The sequence below is a fragment of the Mytilus edulis genome, chromosome 14 (genome assembly GCF_963676685.1).
Source record: "Mytilus edulis chromosome 14, xbMytEdul2.2, whole genome shotgun sequence".
Lineage (NCBI taxonomy): Eukaryota > Metazoa > Mollusca > Bivalvia > Mytilida > Mytilidae > Mytilus > Mytilus edulis.
Genome location: NC_092357.1, coordinates 14,866,575 through 14,883,751, shown reverse-complemented (window position 1 = coordinate 14,883,751; position 17,177 = coordinate 14,866,575). Strand labels below are relative to the sequence as shown.

The window sequence follows — 17,177 nt, the reverse complement described above, 5'->3', positions numbered from 1 at the left end:
ACCTGGGACAGTGGTGTAAATAATTAGATAATAGTAAATAAGCTATTAGTCCAGAAACAAATACTATTGCTTATATTCCAGGTTTATGTGGAGAATTTCCACCAAGACAGTTTGAAACAGGCTTTGTCAACGTGGAATTCGGACAAGTGAAATACTAATGGATTGTGCATGCACTCATGATCGCTGGATTCGGACCCCATAGAGCATCAATGGAGGCACTTGATGACGCATTCCCAAACGGCATACCTCCTGTTTTTTTTCTTTTCTTTCAAATAATCCTTCAGTGTAAATAAAAAAACCTTTGTGAATGATTTTTTCCTCAGTTAAAATTCTAATGAACTACGGGAGAGATTCGTTTTGAAATACACAGTAACAATCTGTAGATATAGGAAGATGGGGTATGAGTACCAATGAGACAACTCTCCATCCAAAGGTAAACCATTATAAGTCAAGGTACGGTATTCAAAACGGAGCCTAGGCTCACACCAAACAGCAAGGTATAAATGGCCCCAACAATTACTAGTGTAAAACCATTCAAACGGGAAAACCAACGGTCTAATCTATATAAAAACGAGACACGAGACAACACTTTGGAACCACATAAACTGACGGCAACCACTGAACATCAGATTCATTACTTAGGACAGGTGCAAACAATTACAGCGGGATTAAACGTTTTGATGGTACCAAACCTTCTCCCTTTTCTGAAAAAATAGTATAACTTCACAACATAGAAAGACACACTATAAAATATCAATTGGAATGACTGAACTCAATAAAAAAACCGTAGTTAAGCTATGCCTCGCATGCTTAAAAACTGTACCTGTTTCACAGGTTTGTGTGTACTGAAAACGTGGCATCACTTAACACATATTTTTTTGTCAAATGGTTGGAAAGGTCTTTAAAATACTCATGCAACTATAACAAAATCGCGGTCAGAAAAAAAAACCCAACCATGCTTAACCATTTTTCCTTCGGAACATGAATAGTCAACATCTTTTTTCCGATTCAAAGTTTCATATTATTTAAGATACTGTGTCCTATACTAAAGATATACTCACTACTTGTTACAATCGTCCTTTTCACTCATTTAATATCCCACTTAAACATGTAGGACAAAATTTTATAGAACGATCAAAATGATAAAACTAATTAGAAACATGCTTGGGAACCAGTCCAATGAAATTCCATGAAAGATATACTTGATATTTCCTTGTTAATTGTGATCTAATAATACTGTGCAATTGAAAATACTTGCTAAAAAAATATTCCACAATACTGTGCAATTGAAGATTTCTTGCTATTGCGCTATACTGTGCAATTGAAAATTTCTTGCTATTGCACAATACTGTGCAATTGAAGATTTCTTGTTATTGCTGAGTATTGTACAATTGACAATTTCTTGCTATTGCACAATACTTAATATAATAATTTTAGATCTTGATTTGGACCAATTTGAAAACTGGGCCCATAATCAAAAATCTAAGTACATGTTTGGATTCAGCATCATGAGCATATCAAAGAACCCCAAGAATTTAATTTTTGTTAAAACCAAACTAAAGTTTAATTTTGGACCCTTTGGACTTTAATGTAGACCAATTTGAAAACAGGACCAAAAAATAAGAATCTACATTACACAGTTAGATTTGGCATATCAAGAACCCCATGTATTAAATTTTTGATGAAATCAAAGTTTGATTTTGGACCCCGATTTGGACCAACCTGAAAACTGGGCCAATAATTAAAAATCTAATTACATTTTTAGATTCAGCATATCAAAGAACCCCAAGGATTCAATTTTTGTTAAAATCAAACTAAGTTTTGGACCTTAATGTAGACCAATTTGAAAACGGGACCAAAATTTAAGAATCTGCATACACAGTTAGATTCGGCATACATGTATCAAAGAACCCTAATTATTCAATTTTTTATGAAATCAAACAAAGTTTAATTTTGGACCCTTTGAGCCCCTTATTCCTAAACTGTTAGGACCAAAACTCCCAAAATCTATACCAACCTTCCTTTTATGGTCATAAACCTTGTGTTTAAATTTCATAGATTTCTATTTACTTATACTAAAGTTATGGTGCGAAAACCAAGAAAAATGCTTATTTGAACCCCTTTTTGGCTCCTAATTCCTAAACTATTAGGACCAAAACTCCCAAAATCAATACCAACCTTTCTTTTGTGGTCATAAACCTTGTGTTTAAATTTTATAGATTTCTATTCACTTATACTAAAGTTATGGTGCGAAAAACAAAGAAAAATGCTTATTTGGACCCCTTTTTGGCTCCTAATTCTTAAACTATTAGGACCAAAACTACCAAAATCAATACTTACCTTTCTTTTGTGGTCATAAACCTTGTGTTTAAATTTCATAGATTTCTATTCACTTATACTAAAGTTATGGTGCGAAAACCAAGAAAAATGCTTATTTGGACCCCTTTTTGGCCCCAAATTCCTAAACTGTTAGAACCAAGACTCCCAAAATCAATCCCAACCTTTCTTTTGTGGTCATAAACCTTGTGTCAAAATTTCATTCACTTTTACTAAAGTTACTGTGCGAAAAACAAGAAAATGCTTATTTGGGCTCTTTTTGGCTCCTAATTCCTAAAATGTTGGGATCAAAACTCCCAAAATCAATCCCAACCTTCCTTTTGTGGTCATAAACCTTGTGTTAAAATTTCATAGATTTCTATTCACTTTTATCTAAGTTAGAGTGCGAAAACTAAAAGTATTCGGACGACGACGACAACGACGCCAACGTGATAGCAATATACGACGAAAATTTTTTAAATTTTGCGGTCATATAAAAACAAACAAGTGGCTATATGGAACTCTGGGCATTAGGTCATACACTGACTCACAAACATTAACAGTAATAAATGTTAGACAATTCCTCATGGTTATTGGTAAACTCAAACAAGTGGCTATATGGGATTTCGCGCATAAGGTCATACACTGACTTACAAACATTAAAAGTGATAAATGCTGAACAATTCCTCATCGTTATTGGTATAAACAAACAAGTAGCTATATGGGACTCTGGGCATAAGGTCATAAACTGACTCACAAACATGAACAGTAGTAAATGCTAAACATTTCCTCATCGTTATTGGTAAAATCAAACAAGTGGCTATATAGGATTCTGGGCATAAGGTCATAAACTGACTCACAAACTTGAACAGTAATAAATGCTAAACATTTCCTTATTGTTATTGGTAAAAACAAACAAGTGGCTATATTGGATTATGGGCATAAGGTCATTGACTCACAAACATAAAAGTAATAAATGCTGAACAATTCCTCATGGTTATTGGTAAAAACAAACAAGTGGCTATATGGGACTCTGGTCATAAGGTCATACACTGACTCACAACCATTAACAGTAATAAATGCAAGACAATTCCTCATTGTTATAAGTAAAATCAAACAAGTGGCTATATGGGACTCTGGGCATAAGGTCATACAATGACTCACAACCATTAACAGTAATAAAATAAAGACAATTCCTCATCGTTATTGGTAAAAACTAACAAGTGGCTATATGGGACTCTGAACATAAGGTCATACACTGACTCACAAACATAACAGTAATAAATGCTAAACATTTCCTCATCGTTATTGGTAAAAACAAACAAGTGGCTATATGGGACTCTGAGCATAAGGTCATACACTGACTCACAACCATTAACAGTAATAATATAAAGACAATTCCTTATTGTTATTAGTAAAAACAAACAAGTGGTATATGGGACTCTGGGCATAAGGTCATACACTGACTCACAAACATTAACAGTAATAATATAAAGACAATTCCTCATTGTTATTATTAAAAACAAACAAGTGGCTATATGGGACTCTGGGCATAAGGTCATACACTGACCCACAACCATTAACAGTAATATATGTTACACAATTCCTCATGGTTATTGGTATAAACAAACAAGTAGCTATATGGGACTCTGGGCATAAGGTCATAAACTGACTCACAAACATGAACAGTAATAAATGCTAAACAATTCCTCATGGTTATTGGTAAAAACAAACAAGTGGCTATATGGGACTCTGGGCATAAGGTCATACAATGACTCACAACCATTAACAGTAATAAAATAAAGACAATTCCTCATCGTTATTGGTAAAAACTAACAAGTGGCTATATGGGACTCTGAACATAAGGTCATACACTGACTCACAAACATAACAGTAATAAATGCTAAACATTTCCTCATCGTTATTGGTAAAAACAAACAAGTGGCTATATGGAACTCTGGGCATAAGGTCATACACTGACTCACAAACATTAACAGTAATAAATGTTAGACAATTCCTCATGGTTATTGGTAAACTCAAACAAGTGGCTATATGGGATTTCGCGCATAAGGTCATACACTGACTTACAAACATTAAAAGTGAAAAATGCTGAACAATTCCTCATCGTTATTGGTATAAACAAACAAGTAGCTATATGGGACTCTGGGCATAAGGTCATAAACTGACTCACAAACATGAACAGTAGTAAATGCTAAACATTTCCTCATCGTTATTGGTAAAATCAAACAAGTGGCTATATAGGATTCTGGGCATAAGGTCATAAACTGACTCACAAACTTGAACAGTAATAAATGCTAAACATTTCCTTATTGTTATTGGTAAAAACAAACAAGTGGCTATATTGGATTATGGGCATAAGGTCATTGACTCACAAACATAAAAGTAATAAATGCTGAACAATTCCTCATGGTTATTGGTAAAAACAAACAAGTGGCTATATGGGACTCTGGTCATAAGGTCATACACTGACTCACAACCATTAACAGTAATAAATGCAAGACAATTCCTCATTGTTATAAGTAAAATCAAACAAGTGGCTATATGGGACTCTGGGCATAAGGTCATACAATGACTCACAACCATTAACAGTAATAAAATAAAGACAATTCCTCATCGTTATTGGTAAAAACTAACAAGTGGCTATATGGGACTCTGAACATAAGGTCATACACTGACTCACAAACATAACAGTAATAAATGCTAAACATTTCCTCATCGTTATTGGTAAAAACAAACAAGTGGCTATATGGGACTCTGAGCATAAGGTCATACACTGACTCACAACCATTAACAGTAATAATATAAAGACAATTCCTTATTGTTATTAGTAAAAACAAACAAGTGGCTATATGGGACTCTGGGCATAAGGTCATACACTGACTCACAAACATTAACAGTAATAATATAAAGACAATTCCTCATTGTTATTATTAAAAACAAACAAGTGGCTATATGGGACTCTGGGCATAAGGTCATACACTGACCCACAACCATTAACAGTAATATATGTTACACAATTCCTCATGGTTATTGGTATAAACAAACAAGTAGCTATATGGGACTCTGGGCATAAGGTCATAAACTGACTCACAAACATGAACAGTAATAAATGCTAAACAATTCCTCATGGTTATTGGTAAAAACAAACAAGTGGCTATATGGGACTCTGGGCATAAGGTCATACAATGACTCACAACCATTAACAGTAATAAAATAAAGACAATTCCTCATCGTTATTGGTAAAAACTAACAAGTGGCTATATGGGACTCTGAACATAAGGTCATACACTGACTCACAAACATAACAGTAATAAATGCTAAACATTTCCTCATCGTTATTGGTAAAAACAAACAAGTGGCTATATGGAACTCTGGGCATAAGGTCATACACTGACTCACAAACATTAACAGTAATAAATGTTAGACAATTCCTCATGGTTATTGGTAAACTCAAACAAGTGGCTATATGGGATTTCGCGCATAAGGTCATACACTGACTTACAAACATTAAAAGTGAAAAATGCTGAACAATTCCTCATCGTTATTGGTATAAACAAACAAGTAGCTATATGGGACTCTGGGCATAAGGTCATAAACTGACTCACAAACATGAACAGTAGTAAATGCTAAACATTTCCTCATCGTTATTGGTAAAATCAAACAAGTGGCTATATAGGATTCTGGGCATAAGGTCATAAACTGACTCACAAACTTGAACAGTAATAAATGCTAAACATTTCCTTATTGTTATTGGTAAAAACAAACAAGTGGCTATATTGGATTATGGGCATAAGGTCATTGACTCACAAACATAAAAGTAATAAATGCTGAACAATTCCTCATGGTTATTGGTAAAAACAAACAAGTGGCTATATGGGACTCTGGTCATAAGGTCATACACTGACTCACAACCATTAACAGTAATAAATGCAAGACAATTCCTCATTGTTATAAGTAAAATCAAACAAGTGGCTATATGGGACTCTGGGCATAAGGTCATACAATGACTCACAACCATTAACAGTAATAAAATAAAGACAATTCCTCATCGTTATTGGTAAAAACTAACAAGTGGCTATATGGGACTCTGAACATAAGGTCATACACTGACTCACAAACATAACAGTAATAAATGCTAAACATTTCCTCATCGTTATTGGTAAAAACAAACAAGTGGCTATATGGGACTCTGAGCATAAGGTCATACACTGACTCACAACCATTAACAGTAATAATATAAAGACAATTCCTTATTGTTATTAGTAAAAACAAACAAGTGGCTATATGGGACTCTGGGCATAAGGTCATACACTGACTCACAAACATTAACAGTAATAATATAAAGACAATTCCTCATTGTTATTATTAAAAACAAACAAGTGGCTATATGGGACTCTGGGCATAAGGTCATACACTGACCCACAACCATTAACAGTAATATATGTTACACAATTCCTCATGGTTATTGGTATAAACAAACAAGTAGCTATATGGGACTCTGGGCATAAGGTCATAAACTGACTCACAAACATGAACAGTAATAAATGCTAAACAATTCCTCATGGTTATTGGTAAAAACAAACAAGTGGCTATATGGGATTCTGGGCATAAGGTCATACACTGACTCACAACCATTAACAGTAATAAATGCTTAACAATTCCTCATGGTTATTGGTAAAAACAAACAAGAGGCTATATGGGATTCTGGACATAAGGTCATACACTGACTCACAACCATTAACAGTAATAAAATAAAGACAATTCCTCATGGTTATTGGTAAAATTAAACAAGTGGCTATATGGGACTCTGAGCATAAGGTCATACACTGACTCACAACCATTAACAGTAATAAAATAAAGACAATTCCTCATGGTTATTGGTAAAATCAAACAAGTGGCTATATGGGACTCTGGGCATAAGGTCATACACTGACTCACAAACATTAACAGTAATAAAATAAAGACAATTCCTCATTGCCATTAGTAAAATTAAACAAGTAGCTATATGGGACTCTGGGCATAGGGTCATACACTGACTCACAACCATTAACAGTAATAAAATAAAGACAATTCCTCATTGTTATTAGTAAAATCAAACAAGTGGCTATATGGGACTCTGGTCATAAGGTCATACACTGACTAACAACCATTAACAGTAATAAATGTTAGACAATTCCTCATGGTTATTGGTATAAACAAACAAGTAGCTATATGGGACTCTGGGCATAAGGTCAAACTCTGACTCACAAACATTAACAGTAATAAATGCTAATAATTCCTCAAGGTTATTGGTAAAATCAAACAAGTAGCTATATGGGACTCTGAGCATAAGGTCATACACTGACTCACAAACATAGCAGTAATAAATGCTAAACATTTCCTCATCGTTATTGGTAAAAACAAACAAGTGGCTATATGGGACTCTGAGCATAAGGTCATACACTGACTCACAACCATTAACAGTAATAAATGTTAGACAATTCCTCATGGTCATTGGTAAAAACAAACAAGTGGCTATATGGGACTCTGGTCATAAGGTCATACATTGACTCACAACCATTAACAGTAATAAAATAAAGACAATTCCTCATGGTTATTGGTAAAAACAAACAAGTGGCTATATGGGATTCTGGGCATAAGGTCATACACTGACTCACAAACATTAACAGTCAGGGGACTTCCTTACATGAGTGATTTTTAAATTACTTATTTAAGTAGCAAATTAGAAATTTTGTCATAAATTGTGATTTTGTAGTTATACTAAAATTTTAAACACATAGGTAAATATTAGTAAAATTGTAAAAAATGAACTTTTTGCTTCTTTTAAGTAGAAAGGTTTATGCCTTTGGTGCAATAATTTAGCTGCAAATTCTATTTTAGTGGATAAAATGCTATAATAATGGCCTAACTTAATGAACTGATACTTTCTTAACAGATTTTTCCCAGCAGTGGGAGTATTTTTCCTGTAAAGTTCAAGGTTTCATCTTTCAGATTATGTAATAAAACCCCCGGAACCCCCCCCCCCCCCCCCCCCCCTCCCACCCCTCTGGATCCGCGCCTGTATACTGACAACACCTTTAAGGAAGGAGCATATATCACACAGTATTTGAAAGTATAAACAGAAGCCCAGAAATTACATTGTACATAACTGTATCAACCCTATAAACATACATCTGACAGACAAAGATTTGTAATAAATTAAATACATGTATATGCAATTCATGGAAGGAATATACATGTTTTAATTAAAACAAATGCACATTGTTATCCTTTTATTCTTTTATAAGTTTTTTGTCTAACTTTCCAGCAGGGCATTTCTGGTACAGAGATATTATCCCTGATCCAGACACAACTGGCAAATGGGTCTCACAATTACATATCGACTCTGTCGAATTATATCGTTTATGGCCACCTCCATGTCTCCACAGATAACACACATCTGTGTATTTCTCTCATTTGTCATCACAACAAACCATGCCCTCAGTGTAGACATATATGTTTGGACTCTCCCCACTTTTACTCTGGGTTGGGAACCCCCTTTTTTAAAATGGCTGGATCCGCCCCTGAACATAAATGCTGAACAATTCCTCATCGTTATCGGTATAATCAAACAGGTGCTCTGCCTTTTTTTCAATTCCACAGAGGGTGCCAAAATAAAATAATTTGAAGAAATGTTTGAAATGCTCCCCATAAAACAACGATGAAAAACTCTTAAAAACCCATGCAACACATGATTTAAACTGTGTAAACAAGTGGATCCTATCAAATGAATTTCAGATTTTTGTTTATTTTGTCATCTTCTGCAATACAGGGGAAAAGGTACACCAAAAGGCAGGTAAGTTACAGTCTGCACATTTAGCCACTAGTCAGTAGTCGGATGCCAGACTAGTAAAATTTTATTCAGACTAGTGTCACATTATACTCATCTATTCATTATTATCAAATTTTGGAAGTCTTTCAGTCATTTGTCATACAGGGACTTGCCCCTGGACCTAAAATAAAATTTCATTTGTTTGGCATTGCCGCCCGACCCACTGAAAAACTTGCCGCCCAAATAATTTTATTTGAGTTTCAGAAATTTATTTTTTTTTATTTAAAAAAAATTGAAATTATGCCGGAACTTGATCGTATCCGCCGAGTTTCATTTAAGTTTGTTTCTGGCTTTACTCATTTCAAATCACGATCTTAAAAGTGCTTGCCTTACACTGTATTGGAAGCAAACGTTTTAATGACATAGAATAGAAAAAGGCTGCCAAAAGTATGTCAAAGAGGCTGGCAAAATTTTATCACTTTCACATTTTCAGCTAAATTTTTTGAAAGAAACGTTCTGAGAGACCTTATAGAGGACTCAAATTTTATCGTTTGTAAAGTAGACACAGTTGATGTCTGCTTGATGTTGTCGCTTCATGAGATAGCTGTTCACCAGGACATGACAGAACAAATATGTGTGGCTCTTACATTTGTTGAATTTATTAAATACAATGTATTTGAAATTTATCATTGACAAATTTTCCCTTGAACCAGAGAACAAAGTATCCACTATAGTCATGATAGTCAGAACCACAATGATGCATTCAAGATATTAAATTATGGCTGAAAGCACCAAAGCTAAAACGACCAAAATGGTCCCAGATTTACAGGTTTATAGTAGTTATGTACCAGTAGATGCTAGCCTGGTACAAAACATACAATGATGAATAAAATCCCCTCCTTTTCAACAATTCAAAGGGCTCATTAATTTGAATAAGAATGGAATATGTCAAAGAGACAACAACCCCACCAAAACGTACAAAACGATTCAATGCCACCAATGGGTCTTCAACATGTAAGAAATATCACACCCAAAGAGGTCTTGAGCAGGCCCCTAAATCCTAATGTATACTAGATCAAGAAAATGGATGCCACTCTACACTTCGAAACACAGAGATGAACTAATCTAAAAGTAAAAAAAATATACAATCTGTATTCATGTAATGCATGTCCAGATTTTTGTTAATCAAACAAGCATTACAACCCATAATTTATTTACATGTATCTGCAAAAATTGTCTGTCCTGCTGCATATATTTCCATTTTGAATTTATCATACGTTTTAAACCTAGCCCTGAAAAACATTGCACTGGGATAATATCAGTATAAACACCATGTCTATTTGTGCCAACCTCCCAATTTTTTAATATTTTGCTATCCTGATTTGGTACAGATCCTTTATCCTCAAAACTTATCAGGGGCAGTAGGCATGTTAATATTATGGTAGTTTGTCACACCTTACATGTACCTCTAGGTGTTGGTTTGAGGCCTAGTTGGACAGTTGCAAATTAAGGTTCTATTTTCATGTCATATGTGATAAGGTTAGTCAGTTTCCTCCCACAGGTTGGCACTTTCCTTCAAGTACTACGGTTTAGTCTGCCAAAAAAACTGACTGCCATGAAATTACCCATATGGTGTAGAAAGTGATGTTTATAAAACCAAAGCAAACAATCAAAGTTTTAAATCATTGTCTATTTGTACAAGGAGCCGTAGTGGTTGAGCCATTTAAAATATGGTTATTTTAATACCAAACTGTGACCACATCTTCAAGATGTGACATCAGGTCTCTGTTCAATGAAAACGGGTCCGTTTGCTCTAGTAACATGTTCGCCCAGACTGTCACTGCACTGTAAAAGTCTTTTTTTGGATAGAGCCAGTGCAATTTTACCTCGCTGTTCTATTGGAACAGTAAGATTTTGCCACCACTTGGTGCCTGTCATTGTTCGTCGTCGTCTGTCTGGTGTTCTCCTTTAAAACTACTGAACCAATTTTTTGACAAATGTAACAACCCATTGTTGTGTTGCTGGCACTAGATTGGTAATTTTAAGGAAACATTGCAGTTTTTATACAACTGCAAAAATTTTTTTGCCATCATATATTGGTATCATGTAGTCATCGTTGTCCGAAGAAATTTCGTTTTCGCATAATTACTTTAGTATAAGTTAATAGAAATCTATGAAATTCAAACACAAGGTTTGTGACCACAAAAAGGAAGGTTGGGATTTATTTTGGGAGTTTTTGTCCAGAATTTAGGAATTAGGGTCCAAAAGGGTCCAAAATTAAACTTTGTTTGATTTTATAGAAAATTGAATTATTGGGGTTCTTTGATATGCCAAATCTAACTGTGTATATAGATTCTTTTTTTTGGTCCTGTTTAAATTGGTCTACCTTAAGGTCCAAAGGGTCCAAAATTAAGCTTATTTTGATTTTTACAATATTTAAATTCTTGGTGTTCTGTATTATGCTGAATCTGAATATTTACTTAGATTTTTTATTATGGGCCCAGTTTTCAAGTTGGTCCAAATCGGGGGTCCAAAAGTTTACTTTATTTGATTTCAACAAAAATTGAATATATGGGGTTCTTTGATAGTCTGAATCTAACCATTCATTTAGATTTTTGGTATTTTGGCCCGTTATCAAATTGGTCCAAATTGAGGTCTAAAGGGTCCAAAATTGAACTTTATTTGATTTCATCAAAAAATTAATTATTGGGGTTCTTTGATCATGTTGATATGCTGCATCTAACCATGTATTAAGATTTTGAATATTCATGATATTGGACCATATTAGAGGTTAATTTTCAATTTAGTTTTTTTAAGTACTTAGACCACATTCATTCTGTGTCAGAAACCTATGCTGTGTCAACTATTGAATCACAATCCAAACTTAAAATTCAAAGCTGTATCAATTGAATGTTGTGTCCATACTTGCCCCAACTGTTCAGGGTTCAACCTGTACGGTCGTATCAAGCTTAGCGCCATGCGTAGCATTTTTATTGGTTATTATCTTGAATCTGATTTGTGATAAAGTTATACTGTAAACAGCAAATATAAGTAGCAAAGTAAGGTCTACAAATATGATATTAATACAACCAAAATTGTCAATTGACCCCATAAGGAGTTATTGCCTTTTAAAGACAATTTTTCACAATTTGTTCATCTAGTTTGCTTAATACTCTAAAGAATCTTCTCCTTAAACATTGTGGAATCTATTACAGCCAAACTTGGACTGAATGAGTTTCAGAGTAACTAGTATAAAGTTTGTATGTTATTTCCTTTTACGTCAAGAAACATAGCCACTTTATCATGTTTATAGTAACATGGCTAAAATGAAACATAGGGGTAAAATGATCACAAATGGAAGATTGATGCAAAAAATGTCAGGTGAGCACTTCAGGCTCTTGAGAGCCTCTTGTTTAATTGCTTCTGTAAGTAATATATATTAATTTGAAATTTTGACGAGCGAGACACATACAGATTATACTGTAAACAATATTTCAGAGTTTAACGTAGTCAAGCCAGCAAATCATAGAAGAATAGTTGAATCATGTCTTTGTTGTCCAATGAAAAGTTAGTACGAACATGAAGAAAAAGTATGAGAATGTTTGTTTTTTAAACTATTGACCAGGATGAAAGTCTTTGAAAGTGATGACTGGCAAAAAGTCTGTGAAATGAAATAGCACAAATATTCCATTCTTTTTAGCTCACCTGGCCCAAAGGGCCAAGTGAGCTTTTCTCATCACTTGGCGTCCGCCGTCCGTCGTCTGTCGTCCGTCGTCCGTTGTTAACTTTTACAAAAATCTTCTCCTCTGAAACTACTGGGCCAAATTTAACCAAACTTGGCCACAATCATCATTGGGGTATCTAGTTTAAAAAATGTGTCCGGTGACCCGGCCAACCAACCCAGATGGCCGCCATGGCTAAAAATAGAACATGGGGGTAAAATGCAGTTTTTGACTTATAACTCAAAAACCAAAGAATTTAGAGCAAATCTGACAGGGGTAAAATTGTTTATCAGGTCAAGATCTATCTGCCCTGAAATTTTTAGATGAATTGGACAACCCGTTGTTAGGTTGCTGCCCCTGAATTGGTAATTTTAAGCAAAATTTTGCTGTTTTTGGTTATTATCTTGAATATTATTATAGTTAGAGATAAACTGTAAAGAGCAATAATGTACAGCAAAGTAAGTTTTACAAATAAGTCAACATGACCAAAATGGTCAGTTGACCCCTTTAGGAGTTATTGCCCTTTATAGTCAATTTTTAACGATTTTTCGTAAACCTTAGTAATCTTTTAGAAAAATCTTCTCCTCTAAAACTACTGGGCCAAATTAAACCAAACTTCGCCACAATCATCATTGGGGTATCTAGTTTTAAAAATGTGTCCAGTGACTTGGCCAACCAACCAAGATGGCCACCATGGCTAAAAATAGAACATAGGGGTAAAATGCAGTTTTTGGCTTATAACTCAAAAACTAAAGCATTTAGAGCAAATTTGATAGGAGGTGAAATTGTTTATCAGGTGAAGATCTGTCTGCCCTAGAATTTTCAGATGAATTGGATAACCGGTTGTTAGGTTGATATCCCTGAATTGGTAATTTCAAGGAAATTTTTCCTTTTTTTTGTTATTATTTTGAATATTATTATAGTTAGAGATAAACTGTAAACAGCAATAATGTACAGCAAAGTAAGACCTAAAAATAAGTCAACATGACCAAAATGGTCAATTGATCCCCTAAGGAGTTATTGCCCTTTATAGTCAATTTTTAACAATTTTCATAAAATTTGTAAATTTTCACCAACATTTTCCACTGAAACTACTGGGCCAAGTTCATTATAGATAGAGATAATTGTAGGCAGCAAGAATGTTCAGTAAAGTAAGATCTACAAACACATCACCATCACCAAAACACAATTTTGTCATGTGTCCTTTGTTTAATATTCACATAGACCAAGGTGAGCGACACAGGCTCTTTAGAGCCTCTAGTTAAATATTATTGTACATAAAGAAAAACACATACTGATGTTTAATAATAGTTTTTACCCTTTTTATGTTAAGGACAAGAAATATAGAAAATAGAAACTGTTGAAATAGAAATGAGCGGCAAAACAAGAAAAACAGAATACAACAAGGCCTAAATGGTAAGACCACTTCTATATATACTGCACAAGTAAATTCAGAAATTATTGATATGTTGATTGAATTTATTATTGTGATTTTTCACGAATGGACAACTTATTGTGATTACAAAAAAAATCTCCATAAAGATCTATATATATATATGTTTTTGTTATCAAAATATGAGTTCTTATTTTTGCGATACGCACCCAGTCACATTATTCGCATTACTAAAAACCTCTCGTTAATTTCTGAATTACAGTAATAAAAGTAATTGCCTTTGAATGATGACTCATATAAAAATAAGAAGATGTGGTATGGTAAATGAGTGACTTATCCACCAGAGTGGATGCAAGAAATTAAAGGCCAAAGATGGGCCGGCCTTCAATAATGAGAAAACATTTCCTTTATAGGTCAGCCAATAAAGATCCCAACATGAAAAGATTTAAACAATCCAATTAAGTTCAACATATATATTCAAAGTCAATAACAATCAACCTTACCATAATACATGTAATATTTGACAGTGGTTCAAATAACACAACATATATGTCATGAACATTCTATAACAACTATTGCAAGTGGCTCAACTTTAAATATCACTGCAAGGCACTAAACAACGAATATTAAATCTTGGACACAAAGCACTGAAATAAGAGAACTCATAAGTAAGAATATCAAATGAAAGTTTCTCAAAATTTTCATTAAAACATGATAAAATAAGCTTATTTATATTGCTGTTTTTGTTCTCCATCTGTAACATTTTTTTTTAATTTTGTGTATTTATAGGTCAGATATCTTGGTTTTTATGATCATCAACAGGTCCTGCAGGTCTATACTGAAGAGGAAACTTAATTCTTATTACTTTTCTACATAGTCATGATAACGTGAAATGAACTGTGTGTTTTTCTGGAAAAAGAAATAGAAAAAATTCTACAAAATTGCTATAAACAAAATGGAGTACTATCAAAGATGCACAAGAACACAATTGTGTAAAATGTAACAACCCACATATTCACTGATGGATTATGGAGAAATTAAGAAAAAATAGTATCTTTGTCATGTTTGTTGTCGAAATAAACACCTGCTTTATCCATTCATGTGGACTACATGGCTCCATCATATCAAATATACAGAGATGTTTGAAGAACAAGTTGCCAAAATTAATTCAACCAAATGAAGGAAGATGTCTTGTGGATGGAATTATTTATGCACTGAACTGTTATGTAGGGGGTCGAATAATTGTACACAGCAGCTGAAACAAAAGACAAGTTAATTTAACATGAAAAGTGTTTAAATTATTTTATTTAATATGCAAATATGAGCACAATATTAATAACATCCCAAATGGTATGATATTCATAGCGTTTTGCTTATTATTGTATTGTCTTAAACATGTTAAACAGTCAGCCTTTTGTTTTTGAATGTTTAATACTCACCATGAAAATTTGTATTAAAGTTTTAATTATCTTTTGTATCAATAATTCAGTCTAGGAAAAATTATATTAATACTGTTTGTACTGTTATGAAGTTTCCATAGAGGAAAAATAGGGGAAACATTTCCTTAAGGGAAATTTGATGTTCAGAAATTTCCTTAACCCTCTCCCTTTCACACCGGTACAGCTTACCGGTGAAGCCAATTTTAAGAATTTTTGGGTGCATTTAGACTTGTTGCGTCGCCATTTGCTGACGTACAGATGTGGTTAAGGGCTCAAATTAATCCTCATATAACCAGCAATGCGACTTAATGTGCATCAAACCTCTATCATTATTAGTTAATAAACAAGTCGCCCCTTACTGATGTGTAATTTTTCTGTAAAAACCATTTATTTTTCTTCGAATTTTGAGGAAAATTCTCAAAAAGAAGGGCAAAGAAAACTGCTCTTTTAAGAGGATTTATGACTTTTCTCGATAACTGTGCAGTGAGTGTTTGAAGAATAGTATTAAACTAATAGTTCTAACTTGTAAACTAGTTGCAAATGTAATTTTTATTGTAGCAGCGCAAACACAAACTTTTTAAAGAAATTACGAGAAAAGAGACAAAAACCACTAAAATATTCTAAATTTTATTGGCAAAGTTGAAATAGATGTAACAAAACATGGTTTCGTAAGTGTTGCGGTATGCTAAAGTTGAAAACACTTTTGTTTGAATTAAGGAACATGTATATTTCAATGAAAAAATGACATTTTAAAGAGTGGATTCCTCCCAGATTTGCGTAAAAATCATGCATTTGGCAACAAAAAAATATCATCTGAACACATAATTCCAAAAAAGAAAACAAACTGGATGAGAATCTTTATATGATATATTTTTTTTTAATTTCTTCCGTAGTAGTAGACTTAAGTACTTAAATTTCAATAAATTCATTACAATGTCAGTGGCGCAGGGGTATGATGTAGATGATCTATCCCAAGGCGCTAAGATTGAGAGTTCGAATCTCACTGCCGGAGTTGGAAAAATAGTTTCCTATATTAAATGTAACTTAACTTAACTTTACTTTCAATTTCAAAAAGAAAACCTACAGAATTTTTTTAAAAGAATGTGTGAGCCAAATTACCCCCCTCCCCTTTTTTTACCCCCTTTGCTCCATCGGGCTCGGTCAAGGGTGTCCCAGATCAAGCTAGCATTGGTAATTCAATGAATTTTCCCTTGTAAAAACAAAGTTTAGGTCGCTGATTGATTGAAAAAGAATTAGACAAATAACTAGGGTCCAATTTTGAAATCGGACAAAAATGGCGTCCAAAATCAGTTATTTTGAATGTTACGGACATCTATATTTTGAGGCCTATAGCACGTTATGCGTCTATTTATACCACTATGATAACTTATATGGCTTCAACAGACTCGAGGCATTGTGTTTCCACCAAAACATGACCCTATTAGCCCACCAATATGTCTCTGCATGACTTTTTG

The 17,177-nt window shown here is 33.8% G+C and overlaps 1 protein-coding gene and 1 long non-coding RNA gene across 3 annotated transcripts in view; one reads left to right on the top strand and one right to left on the bottom strand.

The window, feature by feature from the left end:
• Positions 1 to 1,229, bottom strand: part of LOC139502517 (transient receptor potential cation channel subfamily M member-like 2) — a 42,484-nt gene extending 41,255 nt beyond the window's left edge. For both annotated transcript variants that reach the window (XR_011658868.1, XM_071292002.1), the window contains exon 1: positions 1,062 to 1,229. The gene's annotated coding sequence lies outside the window, so the exon portion shown is untranslated. The remainder of the gene's footprint in view (positions 1 to 1,061) is intronic.
• Positions 1,230 to 13,735: 12,506 nt separating this feature from the next.
• Positions 13,736 to 15,733, top strand: LOC139503297 (uncharacterized). Its single transcript, XR_011659075.1, has 2 exons — positions 13,736 to 14,286; positions 15,053 to 15,733. It is a non-coding gene; the product is annotated as an uncharacterized lncRNA (long non-coding RNA).
• Positions 15,734 to 17,177: the final 1,444 nt, after the last annotated feature.